Source organism: Ixodes scapularis, unplaced genomic scaffold (assembly GCF_016920785.2).
Source record: "Ixodes scapularis isolate PalLabHiFi unplaced genomic scaffold, ASM1692078v2 PGA_scaffold6__148_contigs__length_123643588, whole genome shotgun sequence".
Lineage (NCBI taxonomy): Eukaryota > Metazoa > Arthropoda > Arachnida > Ixodida > Ixodidae > Ixodes > Ixodes scapularis.
In genome coordinates, this window is record NW_024609881.1 from 71,041,667 (window position 1) to 71,048,602 (window position 6,936).

Below are 6,936 nucleotides of genomic sequence, written 5' to 3' on the forward strand. Positions count from 1 at the left end.
CCTGCTCCACGAGCGTAATTTTAGTGCACTTCTACGCTTCTCACGCGCTGAAAGTCTTTTTTGAAAATGACTGATTTAGGGGTTTTGGACGACGCTCAGCAAGTTTCTAATCGAAACCATATGTCTATTTTTACTAATTAAAAAGTTAATTAATAAATTTTAATTAATTAGCCGGCTTATCGCAAAGATTAGCCACCCACATAATGTCCCCCTGGGCCTATAACTCACTCGCACAAACCCCGTAAGTGTAGCTTTCACGACTTTTTTTTTAAACAAATCTGTAAGAATTAAAAAAAAAAAAAACCCGGTATATGGCATCCAGTGTTTGACTGCTTGTCTATCTTGATAATGTTGTCAGAGTTCGTTTCATAAGATAAAAAGAAAAGCAAAAAATGATACCTTTTTGGAAAGACTATTATGGTTAAACACCGTATTTTTGTGATCGTGGTGTTAATTGGGGGCATACGTTGCTGTGATTTGTTTTAATAATATTATTATTAAAATCCACATACTTTCATACACAATTTTTCAAACTCTAATATAATTTGTTGCTTATGATCTAATTTTAAACGCCCGAACAAGTATCAAAATCCGAAGTGTCCCAATTATCATCTCTGGTGCCAAATGCAGCATTTTTAATTGCCAAGTTATAAAATAAAGATAGGATAAGATCAATGAAAACATTTTCACTAATGTGAAATATAATGTAAAATTGCATTAATTGTGAATAAAGCATATTTTGCTATCAAAGTCGCGTCTTATGACCATCGCCAAGAGATACAATGTCACTGCCAAAATCCTTCCAAAACAAATGCCCCACCCCCCCCCCTCCCCTCCAAAAAAAAAAAAAAAAAATATATATATAAAGGTATGTGTATATATATATGTTTTTTTATATATATATAACATTCAGTTATATTTAACCCTACGTGCCGTCGTTTTGCCAGCCTCAGCCTTTCCAGTTCGAAGGAACGCCTCCCTGCTTGCACGTCTGCTCACTGCAGCAAGTTGCGTTGGCGTGGACGCCGGTGAAACAGTTGTGAGTTTTAGTATTGCGTATGCGAGCGAATGCAAGTCCTGTGTGTTTGCGTTAGCACGTGCGCGGAGCCCAAAATTGCGGTCTTGGATTGGCGCATGGCGATGAGGCGCACGCACAACGTGGGGCACGCAACTCTAACGCAAACGCAAAGAGCTTTCGTTTGCTTCTATACGCAATACTAAAACTCTCTAATAAGGTACAATCACATACCGGCTGCAACACTATGTTGGGACAGTGAAGAGTGTTTTTTGCATTCGGAAATGACACTGCGTGAGCCATGATCGTGCGCAGTTCCGCCGTGCCCGCTGAGCAGGAGAATCGGGGGACCCTCACTAAAGCGCTTCCCGTTTCCGCCGCGGGAGGGCGACCGTCGAGCTGGAGACGCGAATAGACGATTCACAAAACGAAATTCCGGTCGGTGCCATTTTCAGAGCTCGTGCGTATGGCGCGTGTTGCGCTTGGTTTTCGTAGCTATGACCATGCGCGTGTTGGGCTGTGTTGTTACCTCGCTGGACTGTGATCTTGGAAACTATGGAACAGTGTTAGTCTGTAATATCCGTGGAAAGATGAATCAGTGGCGAATATTCTCAAACAGCTGTAAAGTAAGAATATTTTTATTATTATTTGTCACCAGAAGCCCTGTGTTTTACTTACGCCGCGAAACATGTCTTAAAGTGTTCGTGAAGAGCGTAGAGCAAAAACTATAGATTTATCATTATCTAGAGTCACTACGCGACCGTGGCATGGCGCAAACATGAGCCCTGCCGTACAGTGTGCGTTATAATGTACAAAGTGTCTATCACAGTTCGCAATAGAATAGTGCATCTGTGTGCGTTTTTGAAAGTCTACCGGGGACAATTATTACTTCATCAAAATTGCATTTCCTTCTGGTCGTTAATTTTGTGGCGCCTTCTTACTACGTCCAGCGCTTACTACATGTGTACGAGGGGTGTGAGAATTTATGGCGATTACGAGGCCTCAGTCACAGCCGTAATACCCTTCATTAAAATTAAGAACCCCCACACATCTTTACACGTAAAGACGCCTTAAAATACACAACGCCTTTCCAGTGTTCTATTTAGAACAGGGAGACACGGGCGCCCAAAAATACGCTCGGACCCAAAATGTAAGCTTTGTCTCTGCGACCGCTTGCTGAATATTACTTAATAATGAAGTCTGAAGTCGCAATAACTTGTGGCAGAAAACAAGATGACAAGATAATAGAGTGCCTTTGTTTGATGATTTTGTGGCTTCTAACTCTAGCTGCTTATTCATACGTATATATAATGCCTCTGTTACATTCCAAGCAGCGGAAATGCAAGCAAAGAAAAAAATTTGAAATATTTGCGTTCATTGTAAACCTGCTCAGCACGCCACTCTTTTTGCGACGTCGTGCATGGCGCTGAGAAACGAACGCACGAAGTGTCACCGGCGGGTTTTCGCGAAAACGAGCGTTCTAATGAAAACCCATCAAAGTTGCATCAATTGCCGTTCCGTTAGGTCTAGCCCTAAAACAATAAAATATTGCTCGCGAGGCAAAGCTGTTTCCGACCAGTTCATTAATCTTGACATTAGATCGGCTGTTTAACCTTCCACTCTTCGCACGCTGATACGCAGACACATAACCGTGCGTAGTACAACGTTGCTGTATCATGTTGTAGCCAACAACGCAGGAATTATATTTTCTGTAGGAATTATAATCGACATTTTCGAAAAAAAAACACAACATAACTGAACTTTCGCAACGCATTGGATAAGCCAAGCAAAAACCAAGATCACCCAAGACGTTAACAAAGCTGCTAAAAAAGGAACAAAAGTTCCGATGCGCGTTTAATTTCATAAACGTAATTTCTCAATAGTCAGGTCCAGTGAATGGGAAAAGACACCAAAGTCGACAAAGTCGTCCATCTATACCTACGTCCTCGTATGCGAAAACACAGCAAGAGCCTCCGGGCTGTTGTTTCGATCCTCTGAGGAGTGGGAAACGGCCACTCGGTTAGCCTGCTACCTGAAGACCGGACGCGGCCTGCTAGCGAAATGCGGGACAGGCTGACCAGGGGCGCTTCTGGTAAAAAAAAAAAATCCATCGGATCAAAACATCCATCGAGTCAAAACATCCATTAGCTCACATGACACCCGAGACAACATCTATCGTGTGAAAATATCCGTCCGAGCCAAAACATTCATCAATCAAAATGTCCATCACGTCACAAAATCCATCCGTATCAAAACACCCATAAAATTAAAGCAGCCATAGAGTCAGAAAATTCATCCGAGTCAGAACATCCATCCTACTCAGAACACCCATCGAGTCAAAACGTCCATCGAGTCGAAATATCTATGGGTGAACGAGATCACCCCAGAGCAATGATGAATGTAGTTTCCCATTGGACATGAATTGGCATAGTCAATACGACGTTGCTCAAAAAAGCAACTATTTTCTCGATGGATATGACAGAGCCACCCAAATCCGCAAATTCAGCTCTCTACAACCCACGAAATGTAGTAGCCGCGAATACGTCCACTCGCCCCAATATGTGAAAAACTGGGCCCTCAAAAATGAAAGGTTTTACGGTATTTATATGTTCGACGTCACGCCCTTGGAAGGAGGAGCCTAGAACTGCTTTGAAAACATTTTTTTTTTTTCTGGAGACATTGTGTTCCATCTTTAAAGATAATTTCGATATGTTCTACCTTGGAGGCCAAATCCATGAAATTGAAGTGTTTTTCTGAAATACAGAGACTCTTCCGCTTCCCTTTCAGTGTATAAGAAACTATGCACACATTTAGCATTTTAATAAATACAAGTATATTTGTCGGTAACTTTTTGGTTTTAATATTTTCCATGGGATTATTTTGAAACTGGTTGTTTTAGACGAAGGAGCTCTTTCCTATTGCAATCAACCAAACACTTGCTGAATTATTGACCCGAATGCTTAATGACTACTTTGTAAACATAGTTAAGAACGTAAATGCAGACGATGCCATCCCGTTTGTGAAATGCGCCTCTGATACTCTTTTTCTTACCCCTAAGGAGAGAGAGGTAGCCGTGGTTTTTAGTAGCGTTGGAAGTGGCAAAAGCAATGACTTACAAGGTCGTCAAACCAAACCTCTGAAATATGTATTTCAATCAATTGCGGCTGTTCTAACATAAATGTTGAGTTCGGCACTTGAAAATGGGGACTTTTTTTGAAAAAAAAAATTGTTATTTTGTTATTTTCCGTTATTTTGAAGCCCTGAAAAAAGTCACTTGGGAAGCCATACGCCCATTTCGCTTTTACCAGTGTTTTCATAGGGTGTTAAAAAATAATACAACCAGATTATAAGTTTTTTGTGAGAAACATTCCGTCTTAACATCTAGCCAGTTTGGTTTCAAAAGAGGCATTCCACGGAACTCTCACAATTAAAACAAAAAAAGCGAATATTAAATAACATAGGAAAAATGTAATACCTTGGGGGTCTTTACAGATTTTTCAAAAGCATTCGAACGTCTAATTTAAACCATAAAGCGTTGCTTAAATTAAATGCATACACTGTGTGAGGTGTTGCCTCAAGGATGATCGAGAATTTTCTCAAACATCGTCATCTCTGTGTCTTAATAGAAAGACAGTGCTGTAGCCTGAAGAAACCGACGTCAGGGGTGCCACAGGGAAGCATCTTTGGGCGCTTTCTTTTGAAACTTATTCATAAATGATATAGCCAATATAGACCGACAAGCGGGCTTGACGTCACGGAGCTGCGGCGGCGCTGCGATCGCGCCGGAGCGGGGAAGTGTGAGAAGAAGTGCGCACGTTTTGCATGGGCGTCATAGCATTTCAGCACACCGCGGAGCTGTGTTGCCGTTAATTGCACCGAAAGGTACAAAAAAAGTAGCGCATTGAGTTTGCACAAGTTCCCGGCGGATTTTGAAAGGCACAGAAGGTGGATGATGTCCGTGGATCGAAAAGAACGGTCGCCTGGCGCGAACAAATTTGTGCGGCAAGCACTTTCTTGAAGGCAAGTGCGGGTTCCATTTCATCTCCGTCCCGAGGTCTGCTTATTTGCAGGGAAACCGTCGTCTGATCGAGATCACCAGGATTTTGTTCCCACGGTGTTCGCTGTATGCACGATACAGCGAACACCGTGGCATTTCTAATTAAAGATACGTCAGCACCCGGGCACCGCTGACACACTTGTTTTGATTCAAAGCGTGGGAACGTCAACGCTTTTTCTCTTGTTGACAGAGCGACAATATATTTCTTTTGAAGAGAAGGATGTGACCAGCTGGAGTAGCTTGGGGCGTTGAGGAAGCATCCTTTGAGCGGCGGCAGTCTGTTGCCTTCAGAACGGATGTCCCTTTCCAGTGAGACCACTGATCAGGTATACGGCAGCGGTGATCTTTAGGACGCTTAGGCGGTCCGCGCAGCGATAATTTCGAAGCTTTTGGGCCCGGTCGTGAGAACATTAAAAGTGTCTTCCGAAGGAGTTTGAAATGACGCCGCTTATACATCGCGTTGTCGCGGTTTCTTCGCTACTTTTACGCACTGTACAGAATAAAAATTATTTTTTTTTAAACAATCATGCGGTAATTTTTTATCAACACTAACGAGTAACACGTAACGTAATTTGAGAGGAGACACCGTAAAATCATAATGACATTACTTTACTCTTTAGTCATTTGGGAATTTAACGAGTACGCTAGTAGGATAGTCAGAAAACAAACGCCTTACCAGTAATATCGTTACTTGTAACGCCTTAGTTCCAACACTAACCAATAGCGATTCCGACGACGCACCTTTCTGTTGCACGTTCCTCCTATGCCACTAATTTGATCAGGTATGCAGGCAATGAACTAATCATCACATGTGGCATTTTTTATATGGTGCATGACGTCCCTGAAGGTTGAACTTATGCAAAATATATGGCAAACATTTGACTTATTTCAGGCCTGGTTAGCACAAAAGTAAAATTGAAATGTGTGGTTTCGTTGTAACAATTCTGGCTAAGCATTTCGGTTAGTGATATTACATGTTAAATAAATGGTAGCTTTCAAAAGAAATTTTGCAGCAATTAACAAATTTTGAGTAGATGCTTTAAGCTTTAGACAAATCCCCAGAAAATTTAACCTTTTGCGTTTGGTGTCCCACCCTAGAGAGAGTAATCACTGGCGGCGGTAGCTATGAGCTCGACTATTGATCGCATGCCGATGGCGAGCTTCCACAGTTCTTTTGCATCGTGTATTCCACACCATCAAGATTGCCGGTATTAGCGACCAATTAATCTAAGCTAGTTCGGTGCATGCGCTCTAAACAGCACCCACAAATATGGCGTTCAGTGAGTGCTCCGTAAAACTGGTTTGATGTTGACACTTCCTTTCATTGTGAGTTGGCTCCATTAACTGTTGACTGGCTCCTGTCCTTCTTTAATATACCTCTAGCCACCTCATTATACGTGATTCAGATGAATCTATACTTTTTATTTCTCGTTTATCTTGAGGATAATTTAACTTAAACGAAAGCTGGAGGCCATGCTATTTTAGAATTCCTTTGTACGAAATAGGATATTATCTATCAGGCATACATTGTTTTGTATCTTCTTTTCAATTCTGCTTAGTGCACAATAGAATCTAAATGTTATTTTCCAGAATACTTGTATTTAAGAACGGCGAGTAATGTTGTGGCGAGACAAGCTGGGACCGTCTGTCATCTATATCTGCTTCCTTGGCTAAGGGCAAAGTTGTTGTTTTCTTCAATAGTATAGTGATTGCTAGCAAAAATTGCAGGGATTGTTAAAATAAGTATATGAAACAATACTATTGTGTGGAATTTTACTCGACATTATAAGTTTTTTTTATATGTGTATGCATGTACAGTGGCACTATTGAGCACCCCTGATGTCAGAAGGTGCCTGAGGGAAAG